The sequence below is a fragment of the Cervus elaphus genome, chromosome 8 (assembly GCF_910594005.1).
Source record: "Cervus elaphus chromosome 8, mCerEla1.1, whole genome shotgun sequence".
Lineage (NCBI taxonomy): Eukaryota > Metazoa > Chordata > Mammalia > Artiodactyla > Cervidae > Cervus > Cervus elaphus.
Window position 1 is genome coordinate 8,270,167 of NC_057822.1, and position 13,489 is coordinate 8,283,655.

Genomic DNA, 13,489 nt, shown 5'->3' on the forward strand with positions numbered 1-13,489 from the left:
GCCTGCAATCTGCTGGAGGCCTGAATAGAACAGAAAGAGAAGGAAGGGAGGATCCGTCCTCTTCCATCCTGCCTGTTGAACTGGGACATCAGTCTCTTCTTGCTCTTAGACTAGAACTCACACCTTCGGCTCCCCTGGTTCCCAGGCCTTCAGACTCAGACTGAATTTTACCACTGACCTTCCTGGGTCTCCAGCTTGCAGATGGAAGATCGTGGGACTTCTCAGTCTCCAAATTCATGTGAGCCAGTTTCTCATAACACATCCGTCTATATGGAGAAATTTATATAGAGATTGTATACATGTGCATAAAACTACATATACAAGTTGGCTCTGTTTCTCTAATACATATACCCCAGCAAAATTCATGTGTGGAAGTCTTAATCCCCATGCCTCAGCCTATGACCTTATTTGGAAATGGGGTCTTTACAGAGCTAGTCAAATTAAAATGAAGTCATTAAGGTGGGCCCTTTTTCTTTTTTTTTTGTTTTGTTTTGTTTTGTTTTGTTTTTGTTTGTTTGTTTTTTTCAAAAATATGGAACGCTTCACGAATTTGCGTGTCATCCTTGTGCAGGGGCCATGCTAATCTTCTCCGTATCGTTCCAATTTTAGTATATGTGCTGCCGAAGCGAGCACTGGGTGGGCCCTTTTTCAAACAAGTGGTATCCTTATAAATTGGGGAAATTTGAAGACAGTTAACTCACACCAGGAGAACACCACATGAAGATGAAGAAATCAGAGTGATGTTGCTACATGCCAAGACATGCCAAAGAGTGCCAGAAAACCCCTCAGAGCTAGCAAAGAGACAGGGAGGAGATTCTCCTCCACAGACCTCAGATGGCAACAAGCCTGCCAACCCGTGGGTCTCAGACATCCAGCCTCCAGAACTGAGAGACCATAAGGGTCTGTGGTTCAAGTCACCCGGTTTGTGGTACTGTCAGCCCATATCCTCGGATGGAGAATGCACAGATATGGAGGGCCAAGTCTGGGACTTGAGAATATCCTCGAATTTTGGTATCATGGAGGCTCCTAAAATCAATCCCCTGCAGATACCCAAGGGCAACTGTACTTTATCAGAGCAGAGCTAGGAAACTAACCTCCGCCTGATGATGAAGGATCAACAACATCAAATTGTAGGAAGAGCACACAGAAGGGGTAGTTAGGGGTATGGCCATCTTTGGAAATTGCAACCTGCCACAGCCCATCCCCTCACCAACAAAAATTCACCTCCTTCCCACATGCAAAATGTACTGGTCCCCTCCTACAAACCACCAAACCTCATCCCATTACAGCACCAGCTTAAAGTCCAGGAACTGATCATCTAAATCAGATTCAGAAGGAACCGAGGCTTCTGGAGTATAGTCAAGGAGCACAGCTCTTTTGGATCTGAAGAGTCATCAATTAAAGAGACCAGTTATCTACCCGCCCCCAGGGGCCACATGCAGTGGGGGAACAGCTCACGGACATCTTCTCTTTTTAAAGTCATCCCCATTCTCCGAAGAGCCTGAAACCATCAGCTCTAGAACACCATCAGAGATCTCGCTTAAGGGACTTCCCTGGTGAGCCAATGGTTAAGAATCCTCCTCCCAATGCAGGGGATGTGGGTTAGATCCCTGATCAGGGAAACTGAGATCTCACATGGTGCGGAGCAACTAAGCTGGTGAGCCACAACTAGAGAGTCCATGTGCAGCAACAGAAGGCCCGGAGTGGTGCATGGAAGATACCACATGCCGCAGCTAAGATCCGACACAGCCAATAAATCGATATTTTAAAAAGATTTCTCTCACACTGTTTTCTTCCCTTGTAGAATTAGATGATCTCAGAGTTGGAAGGGGATGTAAAGTTTAAGCCAGCCCTGCACGCAGCCTGGACAAATCTCATTCTAGGCACGATGTTGGCCTAAGAGAGTCAGACCCTGAAAACTAGATACTGTATGATTCCGTCTGTGGGAAGCTCAAAACTGGCAAACTAACCGGAGGAAATATAGGACAGAATAACGGTTAACTTTGGCGGATGGCTTGACAGTGAGAGATCATGAAGGATCCCTCTAGGCTTGATCTGTTTAGTGGTTACACAGGTTTTTAAGTGCGTAAAAATACATGATATAGCTCAGTTTTTTTTAAAAGATATTTAAGTTAGTTCTGTGGCTTCCATAATCAGGGATTTCATAAACTAATCAAATTCCATACTTCCCTCTGAGCCTTCCAATTGGAATAACGGGAGAATTTAATTTTCTAAATTACTATGGATTAATGTTCTATCTAGGGAAAGGCTGGATGTTTTTCTTGGGTTTAAAAAAAAATACGTAAATCCATGGCTGATTCATATCAATGTATGACAAAACCCACTGGAAAAAAAAATAATAATAAAAAAAAAAAAAATACGACTGATTTTGAAGCTATGTTCCTCAAATCCCACAAGAGGGCGCTAAACAGTGGCCTTGACCTCTCCAAAAGGCTGTTTAATGGTCCCTGCTTTCCTTCCCCACCACTTCCTGTCGTCTGACTCTGTCCCTTAAGGCCCCACACAAGCGCCTAAGCAACAGGTGAGAGCGAGACCGCTCCTTCTTTGAGGGCTTCTATTATATAAACAAGAATGAGAAATGCCGAAGCAGGATTTTGTAAAAATGGTGATATATTTTAGGTGTTTTACTTTTACATACATGTGGTGAGTGATATTTTAGAACACTCCACACATTGTAGAGCATTTCTGAGATTGTTAGTTATTTTCTGCATCTTTCCCAAAGGGTCACTTCCAGCCAAAGAAATGCACACCTGCCCCTCCCAGCACAAACCATGCACATACACACCAGGCACTAGCACGAACACATACAGGTTTCAGCCACCTGAGATGTTGTCAGTATCTCCCAGTTTTTCATGGTCCCTCCAGCCTGTTGAGCTCCCAACAGCCTGGAGATTTCTAAACGAAAATCCGACAACCTCATCCACAGAAACAGGACTGGATCCAAAGCTAAACTATTCATTCAAAACATGAACATTTTATAGATAAGGAATTTTTTTTGTTATTTTAATGATTTGATCTTAAGTGCTGGTTCCACTGGGGCTTCCCAGGTGGCGCTAGTGGTAAAGAACCTGCCTGCAATGCAGGAGACATAAGATATGTAGGTTCGATCCCTGGGTTGAGGAGATCCCCTGGAGGAGGAGGGCATGGCAACCCACTCCAGTCTTCCTGCCTGGAGAATCCCATGGACAGAGGAGCTTGGTTGGCTACAGTCCACGGGGTCGCAAAGAGTCAGACATGACTTAAGTGACTTAGCATACGCTGGTTCTAACCACAGCAAAAATCCAGGTGAGACCTCATGGCAACCCACTCCAATCTTCCTGCCTGGAGAATCCCATGGACAGAGGAGCCTGGTGGGCTACAGTCCATGGGGTCGCAAAGAGTCGGACATGACTTAAGTGACTTAGCATACGCTGGTTCTAACCACAGCAAAAATCCAGGTGAGACCTCTTGTTCTCAGATTTCTGGGCTCTGCAAGTGGTTGTCATTTGTCAGAGACCAGACTTTGAGTCTAACTGCCTTGGATTGGAGAAGCAGCCCTGGGGAGCATGAGGTTAATCCCGGATAAGCAGTGAGCTCTGGAGAGAGCTTTGCTGAAGGAGGAAGGCCACTGCTGCAGCACCTCTCGGTGCTGGGGGGAAGGGGGACATCAAAGCTCCTGGGTTTCCCATCTCTTCAAAGCTTCAGATCAGCAGAAAGAGGAAGTCTCTGCTGGTCCTAAAAAAAAAAAAAAAAATCTAGACTTTTGGGGGCAGGGAGCAAAATCACACAGAAATCCTACCTCCCTTAAAGATTTCTGAACGTTCAACTTGGCATTATTGGGACTTCCCTGATGGCCCAGTGGTTAACACTCTGTGCTTCCAATACAGGGGGTGCAGGTTCAAGCTCTGGTCTGGGAACTAAGATCCCACACGCCATGTAACATAGCCAAATCATAATAATAAATTGGTATTATCTTGATTTGGAAGAGTATAGGAAATCTGCATAGGGACAGTACTTATTCATTTTGTTATTATTATTATAACTCACATGGTATCTGCTATAAACCAACGCGTCTAAGTGCATTACACTCATTAAATCCTCTCAACAGTCCTCAGAAGTAGGCATTATTAACACATTTTAGAGCTGGACAAACTGAAGCACAAAGTAGCTGACTTATATTATGGACTGAATCATGTCACCCCAAATTCATATGCTGAAACCCTAACCCCCCATATGACTAGATTTGGAGATGGGGCCTTTAAAGTGGTCATTAAGGTTAAATGAGGTCATAAGGGTGGGGCCCTAATCCAATAGAATCAGTGTCTCTATAAGAAGAGGAAGAGATACCAGGAATACACATGCACAAAGAAAAGGACATGTTAGCACAACAAGAAGGCTAACACAGAGTAAGTAAGTAAGGTTAGCACAGTAGCCATTTGCAAGCCAAGGAGTGGGCCCTTGTCAGAAACCAACCCTGCTGGCACCTTGAGCCTGGACTTGTAGCCTCCAAAACTTTGAACAAGGAAATTTTTACAGTTTAAGCCACCTAGTCTATAGTATTCTGTTAGGGAAGCCCTAGTGAACAGTACAGGTGACTTGCCCAAGAATTTTTGCCTGATAAATGGAAGAACTGAGATTTGAATCTAGATTGTTTGACCCTGAGTCTGCTTTCTTTATTCCTGGCCACACCATGTGGCTTGCAGAATCTCAGTTCTGTGACCAGGGATTGAACCCGGGACACAGCAGTGAAGCACCAAATCCACACTGGACCACCAGGAAACTCCCCTGAATCTGTGCTTTTAATGGCTAATGCACAGGGTCTCTTGCCATGAAAAAGGAGAGAGGAGAGTCCTGTCTGGGAACATGAGGCTGACCACAGGAACTGCCAAGAGGCAGGAGCGTTTACTCTGCACACTTTATGTCAAGGAGAAGAGGGAAAAGTGGAAGCAGTAACAGATTTTGTTTTTTCGGGCTCCAAAATCCATGTGGATGGTGCAGCCATGAAATTAAAAGACACCTGTTCCTTGGAAGAAAAGCTATGACAAATCTAGACCACATATTAAAAAGCAGAGACATCATCTTGCCAACAAATGTCCATCTAGTCAAAGCTATGGTTTTTCCAGAAGTCATGTACAGATGTGAGAGCTGGACCATAAAGAAGGCTGAGCACCAAAGAACTGATGCTTTCAAATTGTGGTGCTGGAGAAAACTCTTCAGAGTCCCTTGGACTATAAGGAGATCAAACCAGTCAATCCTAAAGAAAATCAACTGTGAATATTCATTGGGAGGACTGATGCTGAAGCTGAAGGTCCAATACTTTGGCCACCTGATGCAAAAACCTGACTCCTTGGAAAAGACCCTGATGCTGGGAAAGACTGAAGGCAAACAGAGAAAGGGGGCAGCAGAGGATGAGATGGTTAGATAGCATTACCAATTCAATAGACATGAATCTGAGCCAAATCCAGGACATAGTTTTAGACAGGGGAGCCTGGAGTGCTATAGTCCATGGGGTTGCAAAGAGTCAGACACGACTTCAGTCAGACACTGAACAACAACAACAGCAAAGCCCATGGCACTAAGAGCTTTGCATGGATTATCCTTTTAATACCAACAACCATCCTGTGAGGTTATTTGTAGTAGCCACCCCTCCCCCCCACCATTTCACTAAGGCCTTAAGAAGAAGCCAACAGGGGCAAACTCACCCCAGACCAGCTGGGAACACTGTGCTAAATACAACTAGTTGTAACTATGAGAGATCATTTTGTTGTGAGCAGCTTCACCACCTGGCCCAAAACTGTTCAACCATCCTCCCAAATGGGAGAACAGTTGAATCAAGTGAGAATTAAGCCTCCACTTCTCTGGGAAGGCCTCTGAAATCAATGAGCCAGTGAGGAAGGTGTCCCCACTGAGATGTCACAGTGTTGAAGAAAAGGGTCAGTGGGGAGCAGCAGGAAGGAACACTGTCAGAGGGACTTACCCAGACAAGACTGCTGTGAGTGGGTGGGGGAGTGCAAATTAAACAGGACCGCTGCCCCCTCCCTCTTAGAATAAGTCATGGCTAATGGGCTTCCCTGGTGGCTCAGTCGGTAAAGACCCTGCCTACAATGCAGGAGACCCAGGTTTGATCCCTGGGTTTGGAAGATCCCCTGGAGAAGGAAATGGCAACCCATTCTAGTATTCTTGCCTGGGAAATCCCATAGACAGAGCAGCCTGATGGGCTACAGGCCATGGGGTCTCATGACTAGACCGCCAATGGGGCCTCAGCAGAGGTCAGGTTGATGTCAAAGGGGGCTTGCTAACATTGCCTCCGTTTCCAGCCGCATCCTCTATGTCCCCCCAAATAGACCTCACTTCCTTTTCTAGGCACTCAGTTTCATCAGACCCATGGACGTGTTCGGAAAGACTGACATAAATCATCTCCATGCTCCCTGCACAGCATTTTCCGGACAAGATGTGTTTCGAAGGTAAGCACACCTTTGTGGCTAAAGTCAAGGAAGAGACCTCAGCTTGGTGCTAATATGTCTTTCATGACATTTCTCATATTTTCTTGTCTTTTGACAAAGAAAGACTAGACTTCAGATTCAGAGCCTTTTATGGGCAGCAGTGTCTTCCCTCCTACCTCCTGGAAATTCCAAATTACACACACAGGGTCCCCTAATTCACTGATATCCTGCTTATTATTTAATTCTTTTACTTTCTATCTTGCCTTTTGAAGGGTTTCTGTTGCTATGTCTTCAAGTCCACTACTTTCTGCTGTGATGTCTAATCTACAGTTAAGCCCATTCAGTGTATTTTTCATCTTAGACATGTAATTTTCACGTCAAGAAGTTCAATGTAGGCCTTTTCATGTCTCTTCTTAACTTTTTGAACATGTGAAGTACAGTTATAGTAACTGACTTATCTCTTATTTCAAACATCTGTGTCACTTCTTGGTAAGTTCAGGTTGATTTACTTTTCTTCTCATTATGAGTCCTATTTTCCTGTTTCTCTGAAGATGCTAGACACTGTGAACTTGATTTTTTAGGTACTGAATAATTCTGTGTTTATTATAATGATTCTTAATCGTTGTCCTGGGATATAGTTAAATTATTTGAAAGCAGTTTGATTCTTTCTTTAGATTTTTTAAATTAATTTATTTTTCATTGAGGGATAATTGCTTTACAATATTGTGTTGGTTTCTGCCATATGTTAAGGTGAATCAGCCATAGATATGCACGTGTCCCCTCCCTCTTTACCTCCCTCCCACCTCCCACCCTATCCCCCCCTCTATGTTGTCAGGAGCACCAGTCTGAGCTTCCAGAGTCATAAAGCAGACTCCCACCAGCTAGCTATTTGACATGTGGTGAGACATATGTTTCCATGCTATTCGCTTCATTCATGCCTCCCTCCCTTTCCCCCACTGTGTCCACAAGCCTGCTCTGCAAGTCTGAGGGAAACCATTTGATTCTTTTAGGTCTGAACTTCTAAGATTTTTAGGCAAGACCCAAGCAGTGTTTAGTCTCGGGCTAATTAATCTCCACCACTGAGGCAAAACCTCAGCCATGAATTACGAAGTTTTCCAGCTCAGCTGGTGGGACCCACTCTTCCTGGCCGTGCGTGGGTGCCAGGCGCTGTTCTCCCATCAGCCTCCGGTCATGTCCTCACACACATATCCTGCCTTATGCTTGCTGAGACCTCTGCGGACTTTCCCAGTTCTGCCTGCAGCTCCCTTCTCCCCAGCACTCTGTACTGCGAGCTTTGCCACGGAGGTGTCCCCAGACTTTCGGCTCTGTCTCTTCAACCAAGGACACCTCCGGGCTCTGCCTGGCTTCTCCCACCATGCGCCATAGCCTGGACATTCTTTAAACACAATGAGCTCATTGATCGTAGGGCTACCCTTGTTTCCTCTCTTAGGAACCACCGGCCCTCCTGGTTTTATTTACAGGATCTTGAAAACCGCTGGGACTTCCCCGGTGATCCGGTGGTTAAGAATCCGCCTTGTAATGCAGGGGATGTGTGTTAGATCCCTAGTCCAGGAACTAAGATTCCACGTGCTGCAGGGCAACTGTGCCCACAGCTACTGAGCCAGAGTGCCACAAGAAGAGAGTCCAGCCTCTGAGACCAAAGATACACGTGACGCAGTGCAGATTCCGCGTGCCGCAGCTAAGACTCAACGCAGTGAAAGAAAGAGAGAAAACTGCTGTTTCACATAAGCTTTTTTTGTTTGTTTTTGCTTCAAGTGGCAAGGCAAATCCATCTCCCATCCCTCCATCTTGACTGAAAGTTGAAGTCTCATGTTAACTCTTTCAGTTAGATTTTAGAATTTTCTTCACATAGGTCCTGTGCCTTCTCACTTAACCCAGGCGGCTCAGTGTCTGAAGAATCCTCCTGCAAGTGCAGGAGACACGGGTTTGATTCCTGGGTCGGGAAGATCCACTGGAGAAGGAAATGGCAACCCACTCCAGTATTCTTGCCTGGGAAATCCCACGGACAGAAGAGCTGGCAGGCTACAGTCCATGGGGTCACAAAGAGTCAGATACAACTTAGCAACTAAACAACAACACATTTTTTTTTCAGTTAATTAATTTGTTTTGATTGGAGCATAATTACTTTACAATACTGTGATGGCTTTTGCCACACGTCAACATGAATCAGCCACAGGTATACATGTGTCCGCCCATCCTGAACCCCCCTCCCACCTCCTTCCCCACCCCATCCCTCTGGGTTGTCCCAGAGCACCCTCTTTGGGTGTCCTGCTTCATGCATCGAACTTGCACTGGTCATCTATTTTACATATGGTAATATACATGTTTCAATGCTATTCTCTCAAATCCTCCCACCCTTGCCTTCTCCCACTGAGTCCAAAAGTCTGTTCTTAACATCTGTGTCTCTTTTGCTACCCTGCATGTAGAATCATTGGTATCATCTTTCTAAATTCCATACATACATACATATATATATATATATGTGTGTGTGTGTGTGTGTGTGTGTGTGTGTGTTAATATACAGTATTTGTCTTTTTCTTTCTGACTTACTTCACTCTGTGTAATAGGCTTCAGGTTCATCCACCTCATTAGAACTGACTCAAATACATTCCTTTTTATATCTGAGTAATATTCCATTGTGTATATGTACCACACTTCCGTATCCATGCATCTGCTGACAGACATCTATACCTACACTGAGGCCAAACTCCACCCAAGAGCCAGCAAGCTCCAGTGCGAGAGACTCCATGCTAATCCTCCAGCAAAACAGGAACACAACCCTGAACATTAGAAGACAGGCTGCCCGAAGCCATACCAAACCCACATGCGTGCTTTTCTACACGTCGCTTCAATCATGTCCGACTCTGTGCAATTCTATGGACCATAGCCCACTAGGCTCTTCTGTCCATGGGATTCTCCAAGCGAGATTACTGGAGTGAGTTCCATTCCCCTCTCCAGGGGATCCTCTCAACCCAGGGATTGCACCTGCATCTCTTGTGTCTCCTGCATTGGCAGGTGGGTTCTTTACCACTAGTGTCACCTGGAAAGCCCATGGACACCCAGAACTCACTACTAGACACTGAATTGCCCTCCAGAGAGGATCCAGCTCCATCCGCCAGAACACAGACACAAGTTCCCCAACCAGGAAACCCTCACAAGCCACTGGTCCAACCCCACCCACAGGGAGCAGACTCCACAACAAATATATTCTAGAGACTTCCCTGGTAGTCCGATGGTTAAGACTCTTTGTCCCCGATTCAGGGGGCATGGATTCACTCCTGGTCGGGGAACTTATATCCCACATGCCACAGGCTTGGCCAATATATATAAATATATATGCATATGTATATACATATACTAATTTTTATTGTATTGTAACTATTTCCTCTCATCTCCATTTCTAGGTATTTATTTCTAGAGTGGAGAAAAACTACTGATCTTTGTATATTTCACATTTGTCCTGAAATCGAACCATGAATTGTTCATACATTTATTCAGCAGCAGGTAACAGGAAGATGAGAGGCAGGCATCTAGGGCTGGTGCAGCTGCTCAGTGCTGCCAACAGGAATGCAAGCTCCACTCTCCTCAGCACATTAAGTTTGTCCTTGTGCTTGTTAACTCATGGCACAAAAAGGCTGCTAATAGAACTCCAGCCCCCTCATGTATGATCCAAGCAGGAAGAAGAAAGGGGGAAGCAGGAAGTGGCTCCCTTTGGAGGAAAGCAAAAGATTTCTCAGATTAGATTGTGTCATCTTAGCCAGAACTGTAACATTTGGCAACTGGAATAGCAGGTCAGTCTGGGGAAACAAACGTTTAGCTGGAAATTTTACCACAAATTCGCCCCAAAAATCAGGGTTTGGTTGGTTATGAAGAGAATTGATGTTGGACAGACAATTAACAGGCCTTCAAGCTACTCTTGCATTCTTAGAATAAACCCTGCTGGCTCATATATTCTTGTAAATACCTTGCCAGATTCTATTTGACAATGTGTTTTGATGTGTTTTTTGTTTAAGGCTATTGCAATACTCAGGATTAAAGACCTGAACTAAGGTAGTGGAAATGGAAGATGAAATATATTTATTTTCGGGAGCTTCCTGTTCAAGATAGTGGTGTAAAAGGATGTGCACTCATCTCCTGCGAGAGCACCAAAATTGCAACTAACTGTTGAACAACCATCAATAGGAGGATGCTGGGACCCACCAAAAAAGATACCCCACATCCAAAGACAAAGAAGAAGCAATATGGTAGAAGGGGCATAATCACCATAAAATCAAATCCCATACCTGTTTGTGGGTAGGTGACCCACAAACTGGAGAACAGTAATACCAGAGAAGTTCTCCACTGTTGTGAAGGTTCTGGACCACACCTCAGGCTTCCCAGCCTGGGGATCTGACAAAGGGACTGGGAATCCCCAGGGAATCTGGCCTTGAAGGTCAGCGGGATTTGATTACAGGACTTCCACAGGACTGGGGGAAACAGAGACTCCAGACTTGGAAGGCATGAACAAAACCTTGCACACACTAAGACCCAGAGGAAAGGAGCAGTGACCCAACAGAAGGCTGAACCAAAACTACCTGCTAGTGTTGAAGGGTCTCCTGTGGAGGCGTGGGTGGGCAGGGGCTCACCACAGGGGCGGGGGTACTGGCAGCATCAGGCTGGGAAGGTCCACCTTGGCCTAAACCCTCTTGGAGTTTGCCATTAACCCCACCATAGAGCCTGTAGTCCCCAGGGCTGGGTCACCTCAGGACAAAAAGCTACCAGGAAGTTCAACCCCACCTATCAGCAGATAATTGGATTAAAGTGTTACTGAGCAAGGCCCTGCCCACCACAGCAAGACCCAGTTTTTCCCATCACCAGCTCCTCCCATCAGGAAGCTTACTCAAGCCTCTTAGCCTCCTCCAGCAGAGGGCAGACAGAAGCCAAGAACCACAGTCCCACAGCGGCTAAAGCAAAATCATCATCCATGATGATGAAAAAGCAGAAAGTTATGGCCCAGAGTCCCAGATGAAGGGACAGCATGTTGTTGCTCAGTCACCCAGTCGTGTCCGACACTTTGTGACCCTATGGACTGCAGCATGCCAGGCCTTTCTGTCCCTCAACCATCTCCTGAAGTTTGCCCAAGTTCATATTCATGGCATCAGTGATGCCATCCAGCCATCTCATCCTCTGACGCCCTCTTCTCCTTCTGCCCTCAATCTTTCCCAGCATTAGGGACTTTTCCAATGGGTCAGCTGTTCACATCAAATGAACAAGATATTAGAGTTTCAGCATCAGTCCTTCCAATGAGTATTCAGGGTTGATTTCTCTAAAGATTGACTGGTTTGATCTCCTTGCTGTCCAAGGGACCTTCAGGTGTCTTCTCCAACACCACAGTTCAAAGGCATCAATTCTTTGGCACTCTGCCTTCTTTACAGTCCAGCTCTCACAACCATATTATGACCACTGGGAAAACCATAGCCTTGACTATACAGACCTTTGTTGGCAGAGTAATGTCTCTGCTTTTCAACACACTGTCTAGGTTTGTCATTGCTTTCCTGCCAAGAAGCAATTGTCTTCTGATTTCATGGCTGCAGTCATCATCCACAGTGATTTTAGAGCCAAGAAGAGGAAATCTGTCACTACTCTGAACTTTTCCCCTTCTATTTGCCATGAAGTAATGGGGCCAGATGCCATGATCTTAGTTTTTTAATATTGAGCTTTAAGCCTGCTCTTTCACTCTCCTGCTTCACCCTCATCAAGAGGCTCTTTACTTCCTCTTCACTTTCTGCCATTAGAATGGTATCATCCACATATTTTGAGATTGTTGATGTTTCTCCCCCATCTTGATTCCAGCCCGGCATTTCTCATGATGTGCTCAGCATATAGGTTAAACAAACAGGGTGACAGCAGACAGCCCTGTCATACTCATTTCTCTATCTTGAACCAATCAGTTGTTTCATACAGAGTTGTAAATGTTGCTTCTTGACCCACATACAGGTTTCTCAGGAGACAGGTAAGATGGTCTGGTACTCCCATCTCTTCAAGAGCTTTCCACAGTTTGTCATGATCCACACAGTCAAAGGCTTTAGTGTAGTTGATGAAACAGAGGTAGATGTTTTTCTGGAATTCCCTTGCTTTCTCTGTGGTGTTGGAGAAGACTCTTGAGAGTCTCTTGGACTGCAAGGATATCCAACCAGTCCATCCTAAAGGGAATCAGTCCTGAATATTCATTGGAAGGACTGATGCTGAAGCTGAAACTCCAATACTTTGACCACCTGATGCAAAGAATTGACTCATTTGATAAGACCCTGATGCTGGGAAAGATTGAAGGTGGGAGGAGAAGGGGACGACAGCAGATGAGATAGTTGGATGGCATCACCAACTCAATGGACATGAGTTTGAGTAAACTCCGGGAGTTGGTGATGGACAGGGAGGCCTGGCGTGCTGCAGTCCATGGGGTTGCAAAGAGTCGAATACGACTGAGTGACTGAACTGAGGACTGACTGAGCAACTGAACTGAACCTGTGACCCAGTGAATGTTGGCAATTTGATCTCTGGTTCCTCCACCTTTTCTAAATCCAGCTTGGACATCTGGAAGTTCTTGGTGTGCATAAGGCTGAAGCCTAGCATGCAAGATTTTAAACATGGCCTTACTAGCATGGGAAAGACGTGAAGTCGCTCTGTCGTGTCCGACTCTTTGCAACCCCATGGGCTGTAGCCCACCAGGCTCCTCTGTCCATGGGATTTTCCAGGAAAGAGTACTGGAGTGGGTTGCTATTTCCTTCTCCGGGAGATCTTCCCAACCCAGGGATTGAACCCAGGTCTCCCTCATTGCAGGCAGACACTACCATCTGAGCCACCAGGGAAGCCCTAGCATGGGAGATGAGTGCAACACAAAACCTCAGAAAAACACTAAATGAAGTGGAGATAGGCAACCTTACAGAAAAAAAAAAAAAAATCAGAATAATGATAGTGAAGATAATCCAGGATCTTGGGAAAACAATGGAGAAGATACAAGACATGTTTACCAAAGACCTAGAAGAACT

The 13,489-nt window shown here is 45.4% G+C and overlaps 1 non-coding gene across 1 annotated transcript; it reads right to left on the minus strand.

The window, feature by feature from the left end:
* Positions 1–526: 526 nt before the first annotated feature.
* LOC122699044 lies at positions 527–633 on the minus strand. The gene has a single exon (XR_006342531.1). It is a non-coding gene; the product is annotated as a U6 spliceosomal RNA (small nuclear RNA).
* Positions 634–13,489: the final 12,856 nt, after the last annotated feature.